Source organism: Triturus cristatus, chromosome 6 (assembly GCF_964204655.1).
Source record: "Triturus cristatus chromosome 6, aTriCri1.1, whole genome shotgun sequence".
Classification (NCBI taxonomy): domain Eukaryota; kingdom Metazoa; phylum Chordata; class Amphibia; order Caudata; family Salamandridae; genus Triturus; species Triturus cristatus.
The window spans coordinates 1,939,527,011-1,939,554,968 of NC_140589.1; the positions used below are offsets into that span (position 1 = coordinate 1,939,527,011).

Below are 27,958 nucleotides of genomic sequence, written 5' to 3' on the forward strand. Positions count from 1 at the left end.
GCGGCCAGAGCCGTGCCGACGGGCTGGCGAGTAGCCTACCCCACCCTTGCCCTGGTCGGAGGCTCCAGAAGGGAAGACCCCAGGCAGCTCCCCATCCCGCACGACTCCCACCGAGAGGAGCCGGGGTCCCCTCGCAGGCCCTCAGCTCCTTTTCTTCCAGGCTGCCCTGCCACGTAAGAAGGGCCACTCCTCGGTCGCCCGAAGCCCGGCCGGGCCGGGACTTGGGTGCGGGAGGGCCCTGAGCAGCAGAGCCTTTCGAAGGAGGGGTGGTACCAGCCCGGGGAGCCACTGCCATTCGGTTTCCCACCACTGCGGGGGTTGTGCTGGGTAGGCGTGGATTCCGTCTCAGGAGGGCCTACCGTTGTGCCCCTCCCGGAGAGGTACAGAGTATGGGGGCCGGCCCCATCCCGGTCCCTCACGCATTGGTCGGGTTCTCCCCGGTGGAAGAGGCTTGCTGAAGGCCCGGTCCTCACCCAAGCACCCCATCCAGCCATGGAACGCTCCGCCAGCTGAGGCGCGCGAGGGCAGGGCTGGGCCCTGTGCCCACGTTGTGCATGTTGGAGGCAGCCGAGTGCTTCGGGCTGGCGCCGTTGGTCTCTCGGGCCGCTACACCATTAATGATCCTTCCGCAGGATCACCTACGGAAACCTTGTTACGACTTTTACTTCCTCTAGATAGTCAAGTTTGATCGTCTTCTCAGCGCTCCGCCAGGGCCGTTGCCGACCCCGGTGGGGCTGATCCGAGGACCTTACTAAACCATCCAATCGGTAGTAGCGACGGGCGGTGTGTACAAACGGCAGGGACTTAATCAACGCAAGCTTATGACCCGCACTTACTGGGAATTCCTCGTTCATGGGATATAATCGCAATCCCCAATCCCTATCACGAACAGGGTTCAGCGGGTTACCCGCACATGTCAGTGAAGGGTAGACACACCTTGATCCGTTCAGTGTAGCGAGCGTGCAGCCCCGGACATCTAAGGGCATCACAGACCTGTTATTGCTCGATCTCGTGTGGCTGAACGCCACTTGTCACTGCGACGACCCCAGCCGCGTCCCAGGGAAGCACCGGGCCGCAAGGTGCATTCTAGTGTCGATGATCAATGTGTCCTTCAATTCACACTAATTCTCGCAGCTAGCTGCGTTCTTCATCAACGCGCTAGCCGAGTGATCCACCACCAAGAGTCACAAGCAACTTTCCGAAAACGTTCGCCCACGTGCGGGTGCAGGAGAGGCGGGAGGAAGGCGACACTGTCCGTCCATCTACCGCCCGTGCGGCAAGACTGCCCAGCGCCCCATTCTTGGCTTCCCCTCTGGGAGTCAGACTGCACCGTTGGGAGAATAAAAGCGTTACCAGGCGCTTGGCCTGGGAGTCCACCCCCCCACCCACCCGTGGGCAAGGGGGGCTCCCAGAGCAACGGGAGCAGGCAGTGTGAGAAGTTAATCCTTACCCTTCCTACAGGCAGCCCCACTGCCTCCGGTCCCTCCCGGAGTAACCTGGTGGGGGGGTACCACGCGAGGCTTCAAACCCCTCGGCCCAGCCCCACGGGATCGGGGCAAACCGGGTACCTGGCATTGAGGGAGGGTCGCCCCACCTGCACTTCAGCTGTCAATCGCCTAGGCGGCCAGAGCCGTGCCGACGGGCTGGCGAGTAGCCTACCCCACCCTTGCCCTGGTCGGAGGCTCCAGAAGGGAAGACCCCAGGCAGCTCCCCATCCCGCACGACTCCCACCGAGAGGAGCCGGGGTCCCCTCGCAGGCCCTCAGCTCCTTTTCTTCCAGGCTGCCCTGCCACGTAAGAAGGGCCACTCCTCGGTCGCCCGAAGCCCGGCCGGGCCGGGACTTGGGTGCGGGAGGGCCCTAAGCAGCAGAGCCTTTCGAAGGAGGGGTGGTACCAGCCCGGGGAGCCACTGCCATTCGGTTTCCCACCACTGCGGGGGTTGTGCTGGGTAGGCGTGGATTCCGTCTCAGGAGGGCCTACCGTTGTGCCCCTCCCGGAGAGGTACAGAGTATGGGGGCCGGCCCCATCCCGGTCCCTCACGCATTGGTCGGGTTCTCCCCGGTGGAAGAGGCTTGCTGAAGGCCCGGTCCTCACCCAAGCACCCCATCCAGCCATGGAACGCTCCGCCAGCTGAGGCGCGCGAGGGCAGGGCTGGGCCCTGTGCCCACGTTGTGCATGTTGGAGGCAGCCGAGTGCTTCGGGCTGGTGCCGTTGGTCTCTCGGGCCGCTACACCGTTAATGATCCTTCCGCAGGATCACCTACGGAAACCTTGTTACGACTTTTACTTCCTCTAGATAGTCAAGTTTGATCGTCTTCTCAGCGCTCCGCCAGGGCCGTTGCCGACCCCGGTGGGGCTGATCCGAGGACCTTACTAAACCATCCAATCGGTAGTAGCGACGGGCGGTGTGTACAAACGGCAGGGACTTAATCAACGCAAGCTTATGACCCGCACTTACTGGGAATTCCTCGTTCATGGGATATAATCGCAATCCCCAATCCCTATCACGAACAGGGTTCAGCGGGTTACCCGCACATGTCAGTGAAGGGTAGACACACCTTGATCCGTTCAGTGTAGCGAGCGTGCAGCCCCGGACATCTAAGGGCATCACAGACCTGTTATTGCTCGATCTCGTGTGGCTGAACGCCACTTGTCCCTCTAAGAAGTTGGACACCGACCGCTGGGGGTCATGTAACTAGTTAGCATGGAGGAGTCTCGTTCGTTATCGGAATTAACCAGACAAATCGCTCCACCAACTAAGAACGGCCATGCACCACCACCCACAGAATCGAGAAAGAGCTATCAATCTGTCAATCCTTTCCGTGTCCGGGCCAGGTGAGGTTTCCCATGTTGAGTCAAATTAAGCCAAGGCTCCACACCTGGTGATGCCCTCCCATCAATTCCTTTAAGTTTCAGCTTTGCAACCATACTCCCCCCGGAAGCCAAAGACTTTGGTTTCCCGGAAGCTGCTCGGCGGGTCATGGGAATAACGCCGCCGGATCGCTAGTTGGCATCGTTTATGGTCGGAACTACGACTGTATCGGATCGTCTTCGAACCTCCGACTTTCGTTCTTGATTAATGAAACCATTCTTGACAAATGCTTTTGCTTTGGTTCATCTTGCACCGCTCCAAGAATTTCACCTCTAGCGGCACAATATGAATGCCCCCGACCGTCCCTCTTAATCATGGCTCCAGCTCCGAAAAACAACAAAATAGAACCGGAGTCCTATTCCATTATTCCTAGCTGAAGTATTCAGGTGACCGGCCTGCTTTGAACACGCACATTTTTACAAAGTAAACGCTTCAGACCCCCAGGACACTCAGTCAAGAGCATCAAGGAGGTGCCGAGAGGAAGGGGCTGGGACAGGCGGTAGCTCGCCTCGCGGCAGACCGCCAGCTTGATTCCAAGATCCAACTACGAGCTTTTTAACTGCAGCAACTTTAATATACGCTATTGGAGCTGGAATTACCGTGGCTACTGGCACCAGACTTGCCCTCTAATGGATCCTCATTAAAGGATTTAAAGTGTACTCATTCCAATAACAGGGCCTCGAAAGAGTTCTGTATTGTTATTTTTCGTCACTACCTCCCCGAGTCGGGAATGGGTCATTTGTGCGCCTGCTGCCTTCCTTGGATGCGGTAGCTGTTTCTCAGGCTCCCTCTCCAGAATTGAACCTTGATTCCCCGGTACCCGTGGTCACCATGGTAGGCACAGAAAGTACCATCAAAAGTTGATAGGGCAGACAAACGAATGTATTGTCGCTGTCACGGGGACGTGCAATCAGCCCGAGGTTATCTAGAGTCACCAAAGTGGCCGCGCAAGCCCGGATTGGTCTTGGTCTGATAAATGCACACATCCCGGGAGGTCAGCGCTCGGCGGCATTTATTAGCTCTAGAATTACCACAGTTATTCAAGTAACAGATGGTGTGATCAAAGGAACCATAACTGATTTTATGAGCCATTCGCAGTTTCACTGTACCGGCGGTGTGTACTTACACGTGCATGGCTTAATCTTTGAGACAAGCATATGCTACTGGCAGGATCAACCATGTAGCCGCACCTGCTGAAGGGGTGGGTTCGGGAGCTGTGTGCCCGTCTCCCCGACTGGCAACCTTCGCACTCCCCTCCCTCTCGGGAGCCTGCTAGAGGAATGAGCCCACCCGCCTGGGCGGGAGGGCTCGCTGGAGGGGTGGAGAGGTGCGGTCGCACGGGCAACGGTGGGCCCAGCCGTCTCCCCCAGAAGGGAGAGGCAGGCCAAGGGAGGCACAGCCTGAGCGAGACGCAGGGGTGCCGAAGCCTGGTGGTGGTGGCACCCCTTGGAAAGGTTGTTCCGAGCTGCTGCGGAAATGCGATGGGCGGAGAGGGGTGACAGTGTGGCGCAATGGGCTTACGGACCTGCCGGGCAGCAGCATCTGAGGGCCTGTCGCCACCCTACCCCTTCCGCTCGGGTCGGACCACTGGGGGGCACAAGCTGCCGGGGCCGCTCAGCCTTCGCTCTGCTAGGTAGGGTTTAATGGGCGTCCCCTGCCAGGCAGCAGGCCCTCAAGTCAGACGGTCCATGTGGGGAGGAAGCTCTTTGCCTGAAACAGCCGAGGCTGGCCAAGGAGTTCCTCCCTAAACGGACCCGAGAGTGCCCAATCGATCGGAGTATGGCCGGGGCCTCCCGTTGCAGGCCGCCCTGCGCGGGGAGATTCCAGCTTTGTGTCCCTGCCTGCTCCCGGGGCGAGCAGGCTCGGAGGAAAGGCCCATCGGGAAGGGGCTGAGAGGCAGGCACGGACCAGGGCCCCTGGGGACCCTGGCGAGCGGGCCCGGGTCCTGCCTTCCCCTGTCTCAGAATCGCCAGACCTCATGGAGGTCTGACTGAACCTCTCCCTAGCAATCTGGAGGAAAATTACCCCACTTTTTAGGTCTCGGCTAGGCAGCGCATGCGTTGTCTCGTCGAGAGATGCTGTATACAGTATTGTGGGGGAAGCTCTGCCCACTTTCTGCCCATCCTTTTGATTGGCTCAAATCTGAAATGCTGCATTCTGATTGGTTGCCGGCGTATTAGTCCCGCATCCTTACTGCCATGACGTCATGTTTATCCCTCTATGGCTATCAGCCCCTTTACTTCAGCAAATCTTTTGTTACCCTGCCTCCCCCTGTTCCCTCCCGCAGTCTGTGACTTTGGCCACCACCACCCCCCCACCCACTCCCGTTCCTGCCTTCTTCGGCGCCCACATTTTTGTGTACAATGCAATAAGACTGAAGTACATACGAGTCCTATTGCATTTGTAAATGCTTGTTTTGTTATAGGATTGGCTGGGGGAATTGGCACTTTATTTTGCCTGACCTGTCCACAGCACATGCGCAACAGGGACAACTCGCCGCCTTTGTGTAGCTTGTTTCCCTATTTGCAGCTCCGGTACGTCATTTGTAGCTGGCATCTCCATGGCTTACTATCCCATGCCATAACCCCACCCCCACCCCCTCAGCACTAAGCCCGCCCCCACCACCACTCCCTCGCTCCAAAGTCGCTGCTGGAGTTTAAGATTTAAGGCACTTTTATTTACTTTGCGCACCGCTTGCGCACGTGACTTATTTCCCTTTGCAGTGCCCCCACCCGCCCACAACAGTTCACCCGACCCCCTTCACAACACTGAGCACCTACTCAACATCCGCCTTCGTCACTTTCAGGCGCGCAGCCAGCCATAGATGAGGGGGAGTGGAAGAATCTGTAAACTTACCCAGGACGCGGGTAAGGTAAACACTCCCCATATTTTAACTCAAAATTGGAGGGGGAAGGTGTGTAATATTGAATAGCTCTTCGCATATGTTCCTCTTCATTATCGCATCCTAACTATACTTTTTAAATACTCAGCGGCACTGGGAAAGTGTTTCACTTCTTTTCTTTTGTTCACAGCGGCTGCTAAGAGTTCATCATGCATGATCCTCTTCATTAGCTGCACGTGCTCCCACGTTACGTTTTATTGCTATACATGACTGGTGCTTATGTGTCTTTCTTTAGTTCACGGCGTGGCTGTGGGGCTGGTTTAATTTTTATTCGCCCTGCTGCTACACACCGACGTTTCATTTCCCCTCCATGCTCGGCCAGCTTCTCAAGTGGACATCGGACTCCATTCCGGACTTCCTCCCTTGCCCCTCTGTGCTGGGTGGTCGGAGTGTCCTGCTGTCTAGGTACACATGTGCCAGTTTTTGCCGAGGAGGAGCAGCCTAGAAGTGTTAAGTGCTGGGAACCCCACCCCTTTACTAACCATCACAGCAGCCCCTGGACCTAGGGACTTTACTGCTTTTAATCTGGCTTCATCCTCCGCCCCCCATAGGTTGCGGCCGGGCCTCAAGGAAGAAAAGGAAGCTCCGCCAGGATCTTCTTGCGCCAGGTCCAAGGATCTCAGACATGTGTTGTAGGCGGAAATGGGAACAGGAGGGGAGGGGGTGCATTAATAAGAGCTGTCGCACTTTCCAGATGAAAAACATTTAGTCAAACTATTGAGGACGTCAGTAACAACATTTCACGGGCTTTGTTTGCTTAAAACAAACATCTAGGTACGCCAAAGGGCCCTTGCCCAATTGTCTTTTCAAGAAAAATACGTTATTTCTCCCGGCGCCTGCTGTTTGCAGAGTCAGCAAGAACTCAGTACTAAACAATGTGCTTTGTGCCCTCACTCACTCCTCTGACGCCACAGTTCTCTACATCCCAAAGTAAAAAGTGAGTTCACGCTGAGGCCGGGGAAGGAGCCGGCTGCTTGTAAACAAGGGGAGGGGGGTTGGGGGGGGGGCTTGAGAGTCCAGAGGTGCTCAGACAACTCAAGATATCAAAGGTCGGTGGTGATATGTATAAAAGAATCCATTTTGCCCCAGACCTTTCTCACCGTCCCCATCTCTCACCATCATTTCTCATTGCGCCTCACTATTGCTGTTTCTGTGAAGGGAAAGTTTTTGTTTGGCAAATGCCAGCGCTGCCATTGTTCGTATTACACTAACGCGCACAATTCGCAGAGCCAGGATTACTCTACACTTAAACACAAAGGCATTTTTGCATCACTGTGCTTCCATTGTTGTCTCTTTTTTCTCCTTTCCTTTCCTTTCCCTTCTCTTTTCCTTTCTTTCTATTTGTACTACCTTCTTTTCTTTGCTTCCTACACCCCCCTCAAGTTTCCTGCTTATACGTGTAGTGCCAACGTGTAGCGCAGTTGTCTTCAAACTTTTTGATGCCGGGACCCCCCCCATCAAAATATTTTAGGCGTAAGGACCCCCTCTTGCCAAAAATTTCTAGAACCTAGTATTCCTTATCATTGACAACCATAAATGTTATGCAGAGAAACAGTCAATCTGTGGTTGCACCTCATTAGTACCAGTTTAACACCCAAATATAGCATTATGCAACAAAAAGGTAACCGGTACAGTTTTACAAAGGGCCTTCTACAGAGCGGTAACACCTGTTGCTGCTTTTTAGTAACTTTTGAACCTTTTGAGTAAATATTTTTGTTGTTAAAATTAGCAGATTAAGCGGCAGATGATGGATTATGTGGCAAATGCGGCAAATCTATAATTATGCTAAAATCGCTGTGGCCCTACACCATTTCATTGTAAATGAGGCCCATAGATTTTAATAATATTCAGACCCTATGTAATGCAATTTTTAGGTCTCGCCTGGCGAAAGCAGCGCATGCGCTGCCCTCGCCATGAAGAGGACCTTTTGGAATCAATTCACCCCGTGGGCTTACATGCACGCGTCTGCATGGACATAGATGGCTGCTCTCGCCATCTGTCCAAAGCAGACAGCATACGCTTGTCCGTACGGACTGTGGACAGTCCGACGCCATCTTGTGAAGCTTTCGTTATCATAGCAACGAAAATGCCGCTTAGCGTATGCAGCTTGCCGCGTATGGGTGTACAAAATGTGCACGCGCTCACGCATGGTGGCATGCTTTCAATTTCCCTCCCTCCCCCCTTCCATTGTGTGCGTGCTTTGCCGCGTATGTGTGGACAAAATGTTTCTGTTTGTTTTTGTTGTCTCATGTTTTCCTAGAATTCTATGCCTGAAAAGGGCTCTCAGAGTGAAAGCACTGCGAGACCTAACCGTGGTAGCAAAAGCTGTGTATGCTCGTAATAATGTACAGCATGTCACTCTGGACTCCTTGGCACAAATGGTAGTTCTGAACTGGGACTACCCTCACAAAGTCCATTATGCAGGAAATGGTATGTTTAAGCTAGGTATTTGAGTTTTTGGTGAGAGATCTGGGTCCCCTTCGTCTTGCACCATGGTGTGAACTCCATTTCATACTTGAAAGGCTGTGAGCCATTCGGGTACTTCGAACTGCGAGATCCGCCATGTTTCAAACCGTTCTGTGGTATCTTTGCCCCCCCCCCAGAACGTCCTCGCCTCCCTGCCATCATCGGAGAGTTACAGCCATTCTCTTGTTCTCCTCAGCGCCCCCACCCCCTCAGCGAGCTGCTCCCATATTCCCTTTCCTGCAGCTTGACATTTGATTCATTTGCCCTTTCCGTTGGCGTCCAGACATTTTTAAAAATGCAGCTCCTGTGCGGTGTCTTGAGGAGCCTTTGAACCCTGAAGCCGTACTACATCCCAGAACTGGCCCATCGCCTCGCACTGGCGAGACAACAGTACCTTTATACAGCCCCCTCACCCCCACTTTTCAGTATGACTCCCCCAGGTAATCTCTCCTTCTCTTTAGCCTCCCATGTTGGTTACATTTGATCACCAACCCCCAAAAAGTGTTTACAAAATCCCTTTTTAGCCCATGAACTGCGTTCCTTGCACTAAGTCACATCTGCATTGCTATGCCGTCGCCTTGTTATGCTTAAAGGGGTGTTTGGCGGTGGGGGCCGTGGATGGATGGCTGTCCCCACCCCTTCTCCAATACACACTCATTGGAAAACGCACATCTCCTCGTGAGAATCAAACTGGATTGCCCTTGCCATTTGTGATGCCGCGCCTTCAGTTCGGGCGGAAATAGGTAGTTTTAAACGGCGTTTTTGTGTGTATGTGTATCTATATATACACACATTTTGGGCACGTGGTGCTGTAAGTAAGAACATCCCCTGTTTGCTCAATTTGTAGCAATGCTTTACATAGTCAGTTTTGACACCCTCCCCATTTTACTCTTTTATTAACATTTGTGCTTCTTCCCACGATAAAACCGCCGACAATCTTTTCCGAGCATAACCAGGGGTTCTGTTTCCTGGGGTGCTCCTATCCTGATCTCCAAGCTAGGTCATATGCCGGAGTTTTACAATGTGTGTTTTCTTTCTTTTCTGTTAATTTTCTCATTACTTAACCCTATCATTGGTGCTCTTCCGAAGACATGGGTGAAGAGCCGCCCTGTGCCCATCTAGTTTTCTGACTTTAGATGCAGTTCTCATGACCCCAACCCCCACAGAGATATGCACAGAATCCTAGGTGGAAGGACATATTTTTAACCCAAAAGACACACAATTGATGGACGGAATGAAGAACAAATCAAAACATTCACCCCCAGTCAAGAGATCTGGGTTAAATCCATCATTCTTTTGCTCACCACGCCACCCCAGTTTAGACCTGGCCATATGCAAATCAGTCTTGACCCTGTGCCTCATGGGAACAGTCCAGCCCGAACTGCCAAGCCAGGTCCTCCCTGGACCGGAAACAAGCATCCTAGGACCGGTTTCAGGGTTTCACCCCTCTTCAGCCAGGATAGCTTGATTCCAGTGGCATGGAGAGCACGGGACTCACGTCTGAGCATACCCGTCCCACTCGGGGTGACAAATGCAAAAAGAACTATTGATGGACAGAATGCAGAATGTTCTGCCAATGTGCATCATTCCGTCCATCATCTTGTGTGTTTTAATATTTTTAACCCAGGCAGTGTTCAGCCCTTAATGGTGACAAGACTGAGGTGCTGATTGTTGGAAAACCCCCTCAGTCTGGTCATCTGCTTGGTGGCCGCAGACCCTGGGGCCCCTTCCTACCCCTAGTGATCAGGTCAAGAATCTGGGAGTATGGGTGGACTCAAAGATGGACTTCGACTACCATACTAGACGGGTAGCCGGTTCGTGCTTCTCGATTCTACGGAAACTCCGCAAAACCATCGACCTGCTCCCAGAAACATCTAGGAAGACCCTGGTCCACGCCCTTGTCACGTCAAGACTGGACTACGGCAATGCCCTTTATCTGGGAGCCAACGCCACTAGCCGGCGGCGACTGCAGACAATTCAGAATGCTGCCGCTCGCCTGGTCCTCCGGCTGCCCAGAAGAGCCCCTTCAAAAAAATCCCTACGAACTCTGCATTGGCTGCCGATCAATGAGAGAATTGATTTCAAAGTCCTTTGCATTGGTCACAGGATCGTACATGGCAAGGGCCCGGTCTTCCTTCGGAACCTTCTTTGCCCCTATACGCCCACTCGACAACTCCGCTCGTTAGGAGCAGGCCTCCTCGCTGTCCCCAGACACAAGAAAGCCAGAATGGGAGGAAAATCCTTTCGTATTTTGGCGGCACATAAATGGAACTCTCTCCCCCTGAGCTTAAGAGTGGAAACTTCGGAGCTCATCTTCCGGAGAAAGCTCAAAACATTCCTCTTCCCTAAAGACTAACCCGTCTTGTCTGACTGACGGAGTAGATGGCTCTTCTGACAGCGCGGGGACACACTGTAAGTGTAACCATGCGCTTTACAAATTCAGAAATAAATAATAAATATGGTGCATACCATCCACCCCGAGATAGTGGATAGCAGTAACGTCATTTCTTATCTAAAATGACCCCCCACCCTTTCTTTTGTGTGATGGCATGTGTTGGGGGGGCATTTAAAAATGCAATTGTTTCAGAAGGCCCCCCACAGGATAAGCCCCTCACGAGTTGCATTACTTTCCCCTTTTAACAACAAACCATAAAATGATTTCAAATGGTAAAGGCAGGGAGGGAAAATGCTGTTCCTAACGCAGGCAATGGGCGGTGTTTGCCCCTTTATAAAGAATGCTGTCTGAGTTGTTTCTATTTTATATGCCCGAAGATGCCCTCGCCCCACTGCTGCCCTCCCCAGGATACTCACACCAGGGTTGTGACAAAATCTTTCTTTTTTGCTGTTAAAGACACGATACTTAAATAAGCCCACCCCCTTCTCTATTTAAATTCTAAGCACTTCTAAGCACTCTGCACCCCAATATTGTCCCGTTCTATAATGTCTCTTCCGATCGCATTTCAAGTGCTATTTTTTTTAAATCCCTTTTCGCACATTCACTACATAGAGCCCTCCCGGCCTCTTGAACGCATTGCACGACCACTCAAAAACGTCAAGGGATTTGATCAATTGAATGCAACGGCACTCTCCGAGAAATCAAAGCCAGGCAGACATCTGAGCACACCTTTCTGCCAGGGTGCTGCTGGCCTGAAAGAAATGCAAATGTTCACAACGAGTTAATCTGCAAATCCTTTACATTTGCAGATGAACTCGTTGGGCACATTTGCATCTTAGGTGTCTTTAGCTGACGACGATTCCCCAGCACAGGCGATTCCCAGAATTAACCGTCTGGGAAGTTTTCTTTTATCAAATCAATCAATCAATCAATCAATCAAGGCATTTATATCGCGCACTACTCACCCGGAGGGGTCTCAAGGCGCTTGGGGAAGCGGGTCTGCTACTGCTCGAACAGCCAGGTCTTGAGCTGTTTACTGAAGGCGAGGTGGTCCTGGGTCAGCCGAAGGTGGATGGGCAGAGAGTTCCATATCTTAGCCGCCAGGTAGGAGAAGGATCTTCCTCCGGAGGTGGCTCTCTGGATGCGAGGGACGGCGGCGAGGGCGAGGCGCGCGGATCGTAGCTGGCGAGTGGGTGCGTAGAAGGCGAGGCGGTTGTTGAGGTATCTTGGGCCCAGGTCATGGAGAGATTTGTGTGCGTGGGTGAGGAGTCTGAACGTGATCCTCTTGTTGACAGGGAGCCAGTGTAGGTCTCTCAGGTGGCTCGAGATGTGGCTGCGTCGGGGGGCGTCTAGGATGAGTCGGGCGGAGGCGTTCTGGATGCGCTGAAGTCTTTTCTGAAGCTTGGCTGTTGTTCCGGCGTAGAGGGTGTTTCCGTAGTCTAGTCTGCTGGTGACGAGGGCCTGGGTGACCATCTTCCTGGTCTCGGTCGGGATCCATCGGAAGATCTTGCGGAGCATGCGGAGGGTGTGGAAGCAGGATGAGGAGACGGCGTTGACTTGTCTGGTCATTGATAGGGAAGAGTCCAGGATGAAGCCCAGGTTGCGTGCGTGGTCCGTTGGCTTTGGTGCGGAGCCTAGGGCTGGGGGCCACCAGGAGTCATCCCATGCGGAGGGTGATGGTCCAAGGATGAGGACTTCTGTCTTGTCCGTGTTCAGCTTCAGGCGGCTCATGTTCATCCACTCGGCGACGTCTTTCATCCCTTCGTGCAGGTTAGTCCTGGCGCTGTCGGGGTCTCTGGTGAGGGAGAGGATCAGCTGGGTGTCAGGAGATGATGTTGAGGTTGTGTTGGCGTGCGATGGCCGCGAGGGGTTTCATGTAGACGTTGAAGAGGGTGGGGCTGAGCGACGATCCTTGCGGGACGCCGCAGATGACTCCGGTGGCTTCAGATCGGAACGGAGGGAGGCATACTCTCTGTGTTCTGCCGGCGAGGTACGAGGTGATCCATTCCAGAGCCTTCCCTTGGATACCGGTGTTGTTGAGGCGTTGGACTAGGGTGCGGTGGCAGACAGTGTCAAATGCTGCGGAGAGGTCCAGGAGGATGAGGGCCGTAGTTTCCCCATTGTCGAGTAGGGCCCGGATGTCGTCGGTGGCTGCGATGAGGGCGGTCTCAGTGCTGTGGTTGGCTCTGAAGCCGGATTGCGATGGGTCGAGGGATCCGTTCGTCTCGAGGAAGGCGGACAGTTGCTTGTTGACGATCTTCTCGGCGACTTTGGCAGGGAAAGGAAGGAGCGAGATTGGGCGGAAATTCTTGAGGTCGGTTGCGTCCGCTGTTGGTTTCTTCAGCAGTGCGCTGAGCTCGGCGTGCTTCCAGCTCTCCGGGAAGGTGGCTGTGTCGAAGGAGATGTTGATGATGTCTCTGAGGTGGGGTGTGATGGTGGAGGCTGCTTTGTTGAAGACATGGTGGGGGCACGGGTCCGTTGGAGAACCGGAGTGGATGGTGTTCATCATGCGGGCCGTGTCCTCGGGAGTCACCTTGGTCCAAGTCTGGAGAGTGACGGTGGTGTGCGAAGGTTCCACCGATGGGTGCGGGGGTGGAGTCCCGAAACTCTCGTGGATATCGGCAATCTTGCGGTGGAAGTACGAGGCGAGGGAGTCGCAGAGGTCCTGTGAAGGGGTGATGTCGTTCCTTCCGGTGCTGGGGTTGGAGAACTCCTTGACGATGATGAAGAGCTCCTTGCTGTCATGGGCGTAGTTGTCCAGTCGTTCCTTCAGGGATTTCTTCTTGGTGGTGCGGATGAGCTGGTGATGTCTGCGAGTTGCGAGTTTGAGGGCGGTCATGTTGTCGGCGGTCTTGCCGAGGAGCCATGCCTTCTCGAGTGTGCGGCAGGCCTTCTTGGAGTCTTTGACTTCGTCGGTGAACCAGGGGGCCTTCTTGCTTCTGGGCTTGGTGGGTGGGTTCTTCAGTGGTGCGAGGTCGTCGGCACAGGTGGTCAGCCACTGCGAGAAGTTGCGGGCTGCTGTGTTGGGGTCCGTTGTGCTGACAGGTGGGTTCTGGCTGAGGGAGGAGGTAAGCTGGTCGGCCGTGATCTTGCTCCAGTTTCTGTGGGGGACCTGCTTCGGGTGGTGGTGGATCGTGTTCTTCCTGAAGCTGAAGTGGACGCAGCTGTGGTCGGTCCAGTGAAGTCCGGTAGAGTGGCTGAAGGAGATGTGTGTGCTGGACAAGAAGATCGGGTCGAGCGTGTGGCCGGCGTAGTGCATGGGGGTGTTGACCAGTTGCTTCAGTCCGAGGTTGGCGAGGTTGTCCAGCAGGGCGGTGGTGCTGCGGTCGTTGTTGTTCTCCAGGTGGAAGTTGAGGTCTCCGAGGAGGATGTAGTCGGTGGAGGGGAGGGCGTGTGGGCTGATGAAGTCTGTGATGTCATCGCAGAACTGTGTGCGCGGTCCCGGGGGTCTGTAGATGAGGGTGCCTCTGAGGGTGGTCTTTGGGTCGGTGTGGATCTGGAAGTGCAGGTACTCGGCGGCGTTGAATGCGTCGATGGAGTCAGTCGAGATGCGAATGGTGTCTTTGTGTACGACAGCGATCCCTCCTCCGGTCTGGTTGACGCGATCCCTCCTGATGATCTTGTAGCCGTCCGGGATGGCTATGGCGATGTCGGGGGCTGAGGAGGCGTTCATCCAGGTTTCCGTTAGGAAGGCGACGTCAGGAGCAGCGGTGTCGATGAGGTTCCAGAGTTCCACGGCGTGTCGGTGGACGGAGCGGGTGTTGATCAGGATGCACTTGAGGTGGTCGCTGTTGTCCGTCTTGAAGGGCGCGGTGCAGGTTCGGAGGCAGGAGAAGTTGCAGGCTCGGCAGACGAAGGGTCCATGGGTGCGTCGCGGTGATGCTCGGTAGCATCCGGGGGTTCGGCCGGTGTTGAGTGCGATGAGTGTTGCGGCAGCGTAGGTTCTGTCGGGGGGGGGGTGGACACGGGGCCAGGGGGTCTGGCGCTGGGCGCGGTCCAGGTGCGGACGGGCGCAGGCGGGCTTACATTTGGCGCACCTTCGGTGCACATAGGGCACGCCCGCTGCGCGCGTCCGCTGCACGGTCGCAGAGGGGGCGTCATAAGTAAGGAGCCGGGAGGGAGGGTCAGCCGGGAGGCGGGGGGACCAATGGGCTGCAAGGGGAGGCGCGCCTGGGGTCAGCGTCGGCGGGAAGGAGGAGCGGACCAGGGGCAGCGGCGGAAAATGGCACGGAAAAGAGGTGGCGGCGGCGGCGGCACCTACCAGGAGCGAGGGCAGCGGTGGAGAGGCGGAAGGTGAGGGCAGCGAGCGTCAGGCGTCAGGAGGCAGCAGGAGGCAGTGGCGGAAGCAGGAGGCCGCAGGCAGCGGCGGCAGCAGGAGGCGTCCAGGAGCGGCAGGCAGCATGGGTGAGGAGCGACTGGCTGTGGGGGCACAGGGGGTCACACTGGCCAGCCCGCCTCGGTTCCTTTAAGTAAGGAGCCGGGAGGGAGGGTCAGCCGGGAGGCGGGAGGCGGGGGGACCAATGGGCTGCAAGGGGAGGCGGGCCTGTGGTCAGCGTCGGCGGGAAGGAGGAGCGGACCAGGTGCAGCGGCGGAAAATGGCGCGAAAAAGAGGTGGCGGCGGCACCTACCAGGAGCGAGGGCAGTGGTGGAGAGGCGGAAGGTGAGGGCAGCGAGCGTCAGGCGTCAGGAGGCAGCAGGAGGCAGTGGCGGAAGCAGGAGGCCGCAGGCAGCGGCGGCAGCAGGAGGCGTCCAGGAGCGGCAGGCAGCAGGGGTGAGGCGCGACCCCCTTCCCATGCCTCCACGGCCCCACTGGGGGTCGCGCCCCACAGATTGAAGACCACTGGTGTAGCGCTGAGGTCCGGAATAACATTCCGAAAAGTAGCGTGCTTACTGTGTTTTGTGCCGCTGCAATCAATATCTTCCAATCACTTCCCAACTTTATATCGGAAAATTCATAAAAGATTTATTTTGGGTCTCCTAGATTGATAGTGGGGGCTGCTAACCTTGGGTGTGGAATAACCAAAAAACGGGCTGCCACATTTCAGAAACCTTCAGGTCTCTGTTAGAGCAAACTGGGCTTTTAAAGGGACGTAAATAGAATGCTTTTTAAGTTCTCTTTCACACATTCTCATGCACACATTTTCTCTCAAACACACGCACCCAATTTATACTTGCACACACATTTCTATTGCACGTGATTTCAAACACCCTCCCTTCTCTCACACAGTTTCACCCTCACAAACACACACTCTCGCTAAAGCTCTCTCACACACTCAGCTTGCCCAATCTGATACATTCCATCACCAGTGAACCCTTGACATTTAGAACAGGTAAAAAAAAAAAAACAATACCTTTTCCATTCTTCATTCTCCCCTTAAATATGTTGCTTTAGGCAACACCCAGGAAGAATTCCTTCACACGCGTCCCGTGCCCTGCTGCTCACACCAAACCCCGGCAGGACGGGCATCCAGCTGCATAATTGTGGCTTCAGAGGTACGGCTAACCCCAGAAGCACTCCACTACCCGGGCAGAGTGCCATTAGCACACGTGGGGGCCGTTAACACCTCTTAGCGCCTGATATGTCTTGCACGCTACCATGTGCTGGAACGCGATACGGTGTCTGTTCGCACCACCCTTAGACATCTTTTTCTAAATCTGAGCACTCCGCTCCCTTTGTCCACATTCAGTTTTCTGTACAGTGAGCTTCCACCCCCTAGCTGCACATGCATATGCTCCGGTTATTTAGCATGTTGCTCACCCAACTCACATGCCCCAGCCATGTTCTGGCCATTCATATTGCAATCAGATAAGCCCTGACTACAAGCACTTTGTGCACAATGCGCTGGTTCTACTAGTGGTAACTACCATAGCGATATCCTTAGCTCATGTCTTTTAATGGTGATCTATCCACACTGTGGGCATTTTATGCACACAGCCATGTAGATTTGAAGTTCGCTAGCCTCTGGCATGCCTGGCTATAGAAAACACAGAAATCAAATGTTCATGCCAGAGCCACCGGCGTCCATGGAACTGAAGGGTGCGCAGCACGCCATCCGAACTTGCAAGCCAATACATGTTTATTGATCACCTTTTTGCTCCGCTCCTGAAACAGAAATTCAAAACCGTAATAACCATGATAAGCAGAAATGTCATGGCGGGTAATAAGTAACAGTACTGAATATGAAATATATACATTGGGCGGGATAATCATCGCCTCCGTGTCCTTAATAGAATTGAAAATTCTTTGCGCGAATCCTAGCTAATTGTTTATTCTATTACTGGACCGGAGGCTTCAGATTATGCTAGTTTAATGCCTTATCAACACAACAGAAGCAATGTTGCCCACAGGTTTGTAATAAAACTGCTTAAAAGTTGAATCAGATGACCAATCAGCTGCTGTCATTATATCCTGTAAACTTGTGCCCAACATATAAGATTTGGAGGCCATAGCGCCCCTCACTGAGTGGGCCCCAAAGAGCTCAGTGTCAATACCAGCCTCTTGCATTATATATCTGAGCCATCTGGCAATAGTCGCAGACGTAACTGGCTTAAGCGGTTTCTGCAATGCAATTAACAGTCTGGAACAACCAACCGTTCTAACCACTTGGGTACATTGTTTATAAGCTTTCAAACATTTTACGACACAATTTTTCATTAACAGGAAATGCATGGTATTCAATTGAGCGTAAAAATGTCTTTGTCCGAGCAGAAATTGTAGAGGAAACCCCTTCCTGGGAAAACACTCTACCTGTTAGGTCTAGGACTCTGATATAAGAGACCCGTCGACAAGCAGACAAACAAAGGAGCATGGCTAGCTTTGCAGACAATTGCTTTCTCAAAAGTTCCTCATTACGAGGCCAGCTATCAAATAGAGTTAACACATTAGAAACATCCCATAAAGCAGAACACTTAGCCTCAGGAGGATTCGCCACTCGTATACCTTTGAGGAGTTTGCACATCACCGGATGCATACCTACAGGTTTACCATCTATTTGCGTATGTACTGCCGAGATAGCGGACCTGAAATTTCTAACCGATCTGTAGGAGAGACCTTTTTTGGATAAGAAATTCACAGCCTGTGAAAGATCTGCCTCCACGGGATCCACCTGTTTCTCCAGCACCAACCCAACCATGCTCGCCATGCTGAGGAATATCGTTTCCTGGTAGAGGGAGCCCAGGCTTGCTGAATAAAACCTGAAGCCTCCTTTGAAATTCCTGGCAATGACCATTGTTGCCTGAATGTCTCCAGGCCATCAGGGACAGCTGTCCCGCTAGAACTAATGGGTGCAGTTCTCCCTGAGGGCTCTGGAGCATCGTCCGAGACCATGGAAGGAGAAGCGGGAAGTCGCTGTGACTTCCAAACTGGTGTGACTAGGACACGTTCCACTTGTTGAAGGGCAATCTGGTTTGCTAGTCTGGGAATCAGAGTGAATGGGGGAATGCATAAATCAATGACCTCGACCAATCCTGTGTGAATGCATCCGTGGCTTTTGCCAGAGGGTCCATCCTCCAACTGAAAAATGACTTTAGTTGGCGATAGAACTGTTTGCCTCCAGGCTCAATCATGCAAGGACCCCAAGTCTCCTGAATCATTTGAAAAAAGCGACGGATGGAGCTGCCAGTCGCTGTGTAATCTCTCAAGTGACGGGAGTTCCAGTCCGCTTTTGCATTCTCCTGCCCCGGAAGGTATTCCGCTATCACTGTAATTTGGTGATCTAGGCAGTAAAGCCAAAAGTCTTTGGCTATCTCGGCGATCTCGTCTCCCCTAGCTTGTTTATGTATCTCACCGCCAATACGTTGTACATCCTTAGAAGGATGCAACACAAGACCTTCTTGGGTGAGAGGGAGCGGATCACAAAAGACCCTGCCAGGAGCTCGAGGCAGTTGATGTGTAATGCTAATTGCTGGAGAGACCATCTGTCCTCTATGGTTATCTCTACGCATCTCAACCCCCAGCCCCACCTGCTGGCATCAGACTCTATCACCACCTCTAGGCGAGATCCTCATATCTCTCGGTTATTCCAAGCATCTACGTGTGTCAGCCACCAACTGAGCTCCTCCTTCACCTCGTCTGTGAGGGGAACCTGGGCGGAGTAGGAAAGACCTTTTTCGTAAGTGCTGAATCTTCAAGCGTTGCAAGGCCCGGTAATGCGATGGGCCCGGAAAGATCGCTTGAATTGAGGATGCAAGCAGCCTCACCAGATGAGCAATGGCTCGTCGTGACATTACCTGCTTGGTTAGTGCTACCTTCAGCTCCTTCTTCAGATCCCCTAACTTGGTCTTGGGCAGTTGAAGTCAAGCCGTCTGAGAGTCCATTACAAAACCCAGAAACTCTATCGATTGAGTCGGAGACAGGACAGACTTGGTTAAATTGATTACGAAACCCACATTCTTCAAAAGCTGCACCGTGATTTGAAGGTGCTGAGATGCTAGGGTAACTGATGGTGCCATGATGAGTATGTCTTCTAGATAAATTATGAGACGAATACCCTGCTCTCTGAGATGAGCGGTTACCGGTTTCATCAGTTGGTGAAGCACCAAGGCGCAGAGGAAAGACCAAAAGGAAGGACCAAATATTCCAACCACCGGCCCTTCACCGGAACTGTAAGAATCGACGTTGGGGAGGGAAGATTGGTACCGTTAGATAGGCATCCTTGAGGTCCAACCGGATCATTCAGTCTCCCTGCCTCAAAAGATCGGTCAGTAAATGTATTCCCTTCATTTTTAAAATGTCTGTAGAGGACAAAGTGATTGAAGCCTTACAGGTTTAGTACCAGTCTGTAACCACCGCCCCTCTTTTGTACTAGGAAGACATTGCTGCAGAAGCCCTCGGTGTTGGTGTCGCAGTAGGCTACCGCGTGCTTCTCCAGCAATTCTGCTATTTCGTGTTCTATAAAAATGTCTTCTTGGGAAAAAACCAACGGGGTGGAAGAAAGTCTTGCATAGGAGATTGGAAGAACTCTATTTGAAACCCCTGAACTGTTTGTAATACTAAGGCGTCTCATGTAATTTGAGCCCCATTGGTTATAAAATGACAAATGTGACACCCCCCCTCCCCCCCCCCCCCCCCAGGGTAAGACAGAGGAGCTAGAGCTCTTACCTGAAGTGATCTGAGGCTGTAAATTTCCTCTTTGTCCGCCTTGATGAAATGTGCGCTGAGAAAATCTTCTAGTCTGGTAGAAGGTACCACCTCTGGTAGTGTCCTGCCAATCCCCTCTACCGCGACCATAGCCTCCTCTGGGAGGGCCCTGATAATATTGACGGCCTGGCGAGCGGCCCCTTCCTCGCCCGGCCCATCCAAAAAGGCCCTGCTGAAAACTTTCTTTATGTTTGACTGGGCCTTATCCAGTGTGGTGAATGTGCCCACGTACTTGACAAATTTGTCCCTCGGCTAAAGGACCTGCTTCCGCGGAAGCCAACTCCGTGAGGTTGCTGTCCATTCGCATGAGTAGCGACTTTCTCCTCTCTGCGTAAATTGCGCAGTTCGCGTTTTCCAGGAAACAAATGGTGCGTTGTGTCCATCCCGCCAAAATGTCTGGGTCGATGGGGGAAACAGTGTCCTTGGCTACCAACGCCATCTCAAGAATCTTCGCCATGGGCCTGGGCATGCAGCCATTTAGATGACTTGGCTTTAGACTGATTCGCCCCTTCTGAAGAGTGCTGCGAGGAACCTGAGGCGTCAGAGGGTTTAAGACCATGCCTTTAAGCAAAACTTTCCAGCTGAGCTGTAATGGGTTTGAGGGCGGCCCCCAGAGCCGGATTCACCGTCTGGGGGAACGCAGCCTCAATGGCCCTGTTCACAGATTGTTGAACAGATGCATCCAGGGCATCGACCAAATTGTCCTCAAGTAAGGGACCTTGCTCCTCCTCATAAAAAACATATTCCTCCTCCTCGAATGAGGCCCACTCCTGCATTGTGAAAAAACGCTTGGATACAAAAATGATCTTGAAGTATTATCAGCTAAGTCATAACTCCAGGGGTATCTAATAAAGGGGGAGCCACCCTTTGTGCACCCAAAGTATAAGAATGTAAATATAGCTCCTCAGCCAAGCTGTAATCAACTAATTATTGCAACCAAAAGACGGGCGTAAATGAGCCAAAAAAGTTATACAAGCCTGCACCCAGCTAGGGCCTTCGCTATTTCCAGCCTGGAAAGGCATCGGTCTGCGCAGGAGAAGAGATTTCAATCCTGTGCAAAGCTCTGTTCGAATAACGAGCTCGGAGCGAGGAGGAAACGCAAATTGAGCGTCGCAGAGCCCAAAAGGAGCCCAGAAGAAGCCCAGTTGGAGCCCAATTGGGCTACGCGACTACCTGGCTCAAGAGACACTCGCGGGCCCGATCAGGGAAGGCTCCACCGTACCGAGAAGACTCTCGAAGCGTCGCGCAGAGGGAAACACTGGGTCAACAAGACTGGCGGAGGGGAGTTGCGAAGCGGTAGATGCTGTAAACGCGCTCGCCTCCACCCGACCCTGAAATACACAATCAAGACCTCAGCTCTAAAGCGCGAGCGCAGCGCGTACATATACTGTCAATACTGTAGTGTTTAGGGGTGGCACGCAGGTGTAGGGGAGGCCTAGGGCATGGGGGACTGCAGGGACAATCAGGACACGACAGCCAGGGTCACTGTGGTGGGCCGAAGACCACGAGCGGTCTCGCGCCCGTTTATTTATACCGTCGGGCGTGCCCGCCCTCCGGGTGCGTGGGTGCGTGACCAGCGTGCTGGAACGGGCCGGGTGGCTCCGTTACCACATCCCTCCAATCTTTCAGATACAGAGATCATTTCTCGCTGAACAGTTCGGTTCTTGCGCACACCACGCAAAGTCTCTGAGTCTCTTACTTGGGGCCGGGTTTGGCCGAAGTCCATACGGCCGACTCCGTGGAATATCTCCTCGGCCTGTTCCTCCTGCCCCTCGGCCACTGGGCGCCTCGGCCTCGGCGGAGGGCCCGCCTTCTCGATCGCCCGCCCCGGGCAGTGGGGGTGCGCTCCGCGATGGGCTCGCCGGCACTCCTGGTGAGCCGCACCCTTCCGGGGCCTCAAACTCTTCCTCCTCCTGGTCGGTCTCGGGGACGCCAGATGTTATTCGTTTAAACCAAGACGCATTTCGCGTTACCGTCCGCGTCCCTCTCCTGGTGGACACCATGGTGCCCTGTACTCCGGTCACTTCCCACACCTCCGGTTCGAATGGGGTGCGATACTTCCAATTCGGGTACCGGTCTTTCAGGATAACCCCGTCTCCCACCTGGAGACTCCTCGCCCGGGCTCTTCTCTTCAGACTGGCCTTCTCGTTGGAGATCCGCCTTCTCCCTTGCGCCGCCTCTTGGTCTAGCGGCGTGGGCTGCCACGCATGACTCGCCGGGATATTGTCCCTGGGGGCCTTCTTGAACAGAAGGTGCGCTGGCGCACACCTGGTCGTACAGTGGGGGGTCCGTCGGTAAGCACTCAGGAACTGCGAGAGGCACTGATCCGCGTCTTCTCCTTGCTCGACTCCAATTCTCAGCGCCCGGTTCATCGTGCGCATGAAGCGCTCCACCTCCCCATTCGCCTGGGGCCACTGTGGGGTAATCTTCCTGTGTCTGACCCCTCGAGCCGCGAGGTATTCCTGGAACTCTCGCCCTTGGAACGGGGGCCCGTTGTCCGACCGGACTTCCTCAGGTAGGCCCATCATGGCAAATATGCGATCCAGCGCCGCTCGCACCTGGTTGAATGCCGTCGATGACACCACTTCCACCACCGGGAACTTGGAGTGTGAATCCACCACCACTAAGGTGTGTCGCCCATCCGGGAACGAACCAAAGTCTACACTCAACTTGGACCAGGGTTCCAGACAGGGGTCCTCCGTGATCACTGGGTGAGGCGTCGGCTCCCCCCCCCGTGATGCTGCACGAGTGGCAGTTGCGGATGGCTTCCTCAACCAGCGCGTCCATCCGAGGGAACCACACCTTGCTCCGCAGCCTTGCCTTGGTCTTAGAGATGCCTTGATGCCCTTGATGCGCCAACCTAACCACCTCTCCTTGGAGACTCCTCGGAATGACGAGTGTTGCTCCTCGCAGGACCACGCCATGCGGCCCCTCGCTGAGTTCACTCCGCGCGTTCCACACCTGCTGTCGATACACTTTCTCCTCTTCTGTGAGGGCTTGCACTCCATCCAAAAAGTTCCGCCAGTGGTGGGTCGCCAGCGTGCGCTTCACTTTCACGAGGCAGTCGTCCAGCTCCGTGGCCTTGCCGATGTCTTCCAACGTGAGTGCCACCGGGCATGCCGCTTGCGACACCAGTCGGACGAACTCCTCCGTTTCCGCCTCATCCGCCTGATCAGGGTGCATCGGCTCCGGGTGGCGGGACAGGAAGTCCGCTGGGTTGCTGGCCCCTGGTCGGAACACGACCTCAAATCGGTATGCTTGTAACTGGACCGCCCATCTCTCGATCCTTGGGGGCCCTAGCCTCGCCGTGCCGGCAAAGAGCGGAACCAGGGGCTTGTGGTCGGTGACCACCCGGAAGTCGTCACCATAGAGGTAGAGATGGAAATGTTGACAGGCCCACTTGATGGCCAGCGCCTCCCGCTCAATCTGCGCGTACCTCATCTCCGTAGCCGTCAGAGCCCTGCTGGCATACGCGGTCGGGACCCATTCTTTCGCCTCCGTCTCCTGCATCAGGACCGCGCCCAGCCCCACGGGGCTCGCGTCCACCACCACCTCTGTCCGCCGGTGGGGTCTGAAGTACGCCATCACCTTGTCATCTATCAGCGCGTCCTTGACCGCTTGGAACGCCATATCTTCCTTAGCCGCCCAAGTCCAGGGATGACCACTCTTCGTGAGAAGCCGGAGCGGCTCCGACAGGGACGCCAGATTGGGAATAAACCTCCCGCAGTAGGTTGCCATCCCTAGGAAACTCCTGACCTCGGTGGCAGATGTGGGCCTCGGGGCAGCGCGGATCGCTACCGCTTTCTTCGGATCCACTCTCAGGCCTTCCCTCGAGAAGATGTAGCCGAAGAATTCGACCGACTCCTGGTAGAAGGAGCACTTGGCTTCGTGCAGGGTGAGGCCACTATCCGCTAGCCGCTGCAGCGTGTCTCGCAGATGCCGATGGTGTTCTTCCAGAGTCCGTGAGAACACCAGAATGTCGTCACTTAAGTTGATGACTCCCTGGAGACCCGAGAGAGTCTCCCTTATGGCGTTTTGGAACAATTCGGCCGCTGACGATATTCCGAAGCTCAAACGCTTATATCTCCGCAGGCCAACGTGGGTGGAGAAGGTGGTTATATTGCGGCTGTCGGGGTGGAGTTCAAGCTGGTGGTACCCCGCGTTGAGATCCAGTTTCGTGAACCACTGCGCGCCGTTGAGGTCGGCCACAATATCGTCCATGGTGGGCGTGAGGTGCCTTTCGCGCTTGACTGCCTTGTTTGGTAGGCGCATGTCTACACACAGTCGGATGGCGCCGGGCTGCTTGGGTTTGGGCGCCACAACTAGGGGGGACACCCACGGGGTCGGACCCGATACCTTCTCAATCACCCCCAAGTCTTCCAATTTTTGTAACTCCTCCTCTACCCGTGGTCGCAGGAGGAATGGTATTCTCCGGTGACGCAGCGCCGTGGGCCGGACTGTCGGGTCCACGTGTAGTTTGAACTGCTTCCCGCGTAGGCATCCTAGACCTTGAAACAACATCGGAAAGTCCTTCAGTATCTCCCTTGCATGCAGGTCGTGCACCTGATTCGCGAAGAATACCAGCGCCAGATCTTCGGCGGTGTGGCAGCTCAGCAGGGTGCCTCTCTTGCCTTCCGCCACGTGGAATGTCGTGGCCAGCTGCCGGCCTTCGCTGACGACTTCAACGTCGATCACCCCTCGCAGGGCCAGTGGCCGGTCACTGTCATACGTGAAGATTTGGGCTTTGGAGGGTCTCAGGGGTGGGCGTGGCGACAACCTCTCATACTGGCAGCTGTCCATGACGTTCACCGACGCCCCCGTGTCGATGAGAGCACTCACCGGGGACCCGGCCACCATGATGTCACACATGGGCGGCGGTCTTCTCCTCGTGCCTTCCCGGCCTACGAACGACACGAAGAATACTTCCTCTTCTTCCCCCTCTTCATCGAACTCTGGCTTGGAGTTTTCGCGCAGGGCGGAGGATTCCTCCACTGTCAGTTGGTGTACGCGCGCCGCAGCTCCACGTGGGCCGGACGCACCTCCGCGCCCCCTTCGGCCACCTCTGCAGACCTTTGCAAAATGGTTCGCTCGGCCGCACTTCAGACATGTCTGTCCCATTGCGACGCACCGGCCGCCAGGTGGGTGACCTAGGCCGCAGTTGCCACATGTGCTACCCTGTGGAGCCCTCACGGCTCCTCGCTGTTGGTTCGGTCGCTTCTGCAGCGCGTCCACTCTCTCTTCCTTGATTGCTGGCGGTTTCGGGGCAGCCGCTGGCCGATTGAGGGCCGCCTCCATCGCATCCACTCGAGCATTGGACAGCTCGTGAGACCGGCCCAGGACCAGGATGTTGTCGAGGGAGATGCCTGGCTCCCGTAGGATGAGACGCCGCAACGGGACCGACCTGCACCCTTGTATGAGTTGAGCCCGAATCTCTGCCCTCTGGTCCGGCAGCTCACAGGACAGCGAGAGTTTCCGCAGGCGTGCATAGAATACGTCGATGCTTTCATTTTCTTCTTGTCGCGCCTGGCGAAGCTTAAACCACTCAAAATCGGGGTTCGTTTGGGGGTCAAAATGGCGGTTCAGGGCCCTTATGGCGCCCGCATAGTCGTCGTCGTTCCCCCGGTCCGGTAGAGTTTCGAAGAGGTCGTACAGTTCTTCACCACCGTAGCACATGAGGAGAGATCTCTTGACCGTGTTGTCCGTCTCCCGCACTCCGACAAAGTAGTGCTCCAGCCGTCCGATCCATGATCGCCACCGCACGGCCGCTGTGGAGGGGTCCGACAATTCACTGAACGGCGGCAGCGGGGCCACCGCGCTGTGTCCAGGCGCGGCGGCCGCGGGCTGCGCGGCGGCTACTGGCTGAGGCTGCTGCGCCGTGCCACTTCCGCTGGGGGCAGGGGTCGTCATACTCGTCACCCCTCACTGCTCACCTCCCCGACCGTGGCTGCTTGGCTGGTGTCCAGGCGAGACCACCGTTGCACTCCTCCCTTAATTGGGCCGCTGCAGGCCACCTGCCTGTCGCAGCGCGCAGGCGAGACCTTTTCTTCTGCTGGTGCTGCGCGTGGGCGAGACCTGTGCTGCTGTTGGTGCTGCGCGTAGGCGAGACCTGCTCATTCACCCAGTGTTGTTTTTTTTTTTTTCTGAATGCTTTATTGTCCGCTCTCCCCCTCAGGCACCGCTGAGGACGCCCTCTGCTGCAACCGGCTGTCGGGGCCTTCACCGGCAGAGCCAAAGCCAGCTACGACCTCCCGGACGCTCACGCAGCACACGAGGGCCGACTTCCCCCTCCGACGGAGCTCACCTGCAGAGCGTTCGCTTCTAGACCTCCAGCGCGAGGACGCGCACAGCGAGGTCCTCCTTGTTCCGCCTCCGCGGAGAGCGCCGGGCACCTTCAGGCAAGTTTGTAGAGCGCCGGAGAGGCGAGGCGCGGGTAGGCTCCGCCCTCGTCGCCAATGTAGTGTTTAGGGGTGGCACGCAGGTGTAGGGGAGGCCTAGGGCATGGGGGACTGCAGGGACAATCAGGACACGACAGCCAGGGTCACTGTGGTGGGCCGAAGACCACGAGCGGTCTCGCGCCCGTTTATTTATACCGTCGGGCGTGCCCGCCCTCCGGGTGCGTGGGTGCGTGACCAGCGTGCTGGAACGGGCCGGGTGGCTCCGTTACCACAAATACTAGCAAAAGAAATGCACTCAAACACATACAGCATCTTAGAGATTGAATATAAGTGAAGACTGTAAGGCACTTAACTCGACTGCAAGCAGCAAAGAAAAAGGAAGTGCTGATGTGCGAGATTACATATATAGAGCGTAGTCTCTATGGTTATTGACCTTCCCCATTGCATCATGGGAAATGTAGTATGTTAAAGTGTTGAATTGTTTTTCATTTGTTGCTGTGAATAAACAGTAAAGCAAGAGAAAGCATGATCTGAAGCCTCCGGTCCTGTAATGGAATTATATGGAGGCGAGAGGGAAGGGTTCTCAGGCTCAAAGCATCTACAGCGATAATAACACACTGTTAGTAATTTATTGTTTACTTAGTTAAAACCGTAACAATTTTACATAGAACAAATATCCTTAACTCAAAAGTTTAAAATGGTGTCAGCCGTAGCAGTATAAAAATTAGCACGGAGTGTTTAAAAACAGCAAGTGTAAATTAATTCAGTTTTAAAATCAATCTATAATACATGTCTAGCTTGCATGAGGCATTGTTCTGACTTCCTCCAGTTTGCTAGCTCTGCATATTAAAAATACAATTAAAGTGCATTTGTATTAAAACTCTAAATTTCAGATACCAGACTGGTTATTTACTTTCCATCCGGGTGTAATTTAAACATTTATAAGTCTCTATATCCCTTTACTACCAGAGTGATCGGTCGATGCCCCTAAGGAGAGCCCAAAGCATTGGTTCAGGTAAAAGTGATGATCAAGTGTACAGTCTCCTTCTCCTTACAGTGGTGATCTTATAAATAGAGGTGGTAGTCGCGTTCCTCCCCCACTGAGCTAACCTCATTAAAAGGCCTTAGCTTTCACAACTTGATCAAGTACACGGAGGAACTTTACCAGTTTACAATTCATTTGGGGGTCGGATGGATCCAGTGCTCTAGTGACGTAGTCCTGCAAGATCTTGTTCCTCTGTCCAGGAAGGCTCTCCTTAATAAAGTGGTCGTACTGGTTGTAATTTCTTAGAATGACATATAAGATGAATGAAATTATCTTTTTGACTGCCGCAAAGACGGCACACTTTTGAGTCCATATTTTTCCAGTGTGGCGCGTCTGCCAGTGAAGGGCACATTCCGAACCACAGTCCCATAAATTGTCTTTTTACATGGACAGAAAACATGTAATCTAGGTAGGCTGCCAGTTTAAGGACTTTGTAGCTATTGATCACCGTCCATGAATGAGGACTTTGGGTGAAAATGCTCTTATCCAATATTAACGGATACAATTTTGCAACTTTATTTACTGCTAGCTTGAATGTTGGGAAAGGCATTTTTTTGTTCCAGAGATCAGAAGTGCTGGTCGTTTTAAGTTTGTTGTACAAAAATTGATTAAACGGCGATTTTTTATCATTATCAAGTACCGCCTATAGTGCCTCGTTAATGCTAGTATTCTCCGAGTTTTTTTTATCCAATACCAAACCTTTATAGAGGTATAAAGTCTTCCCAATGATTCGTTCATTAACCCAA

At 54.1% G+C, this 27,958-nt stretch overlaps 1 protein-coding gene, 1 non-coding gene and 1 pseudogene across 2 annotated transcripts in view; 1 reads left to right on the forward strand and 2 right to left on the reverse strand.

Annotated features, from left to right (window-relative positions):
- LOC146822541 (NACHT, LRR and PYD domains-containing protein 12-like) overlaps positions 1 to 27,958 on the forward strand; it is an 867,568-nt gene that overhangs the window by 765,667 nt on the left and 73,943 nt on the right. The gene's annotated exons all lie outside the window — the stretch shown is intronic.
- LOC146822544 (5.8S ribosomal RNA) lies at positions 1,036 to 1,186 on the reverse strand (annotated as a pseudogene).
- On the reverse strand, positions 2,236 to 4,053 carry LOC146822545 (18S ribosomal RNA). Its single transcript, XR_014965029.1, has one exon. It is a non-coding gene; the product is annotated as an 18S ribosomal RNA (ribosomal RNA).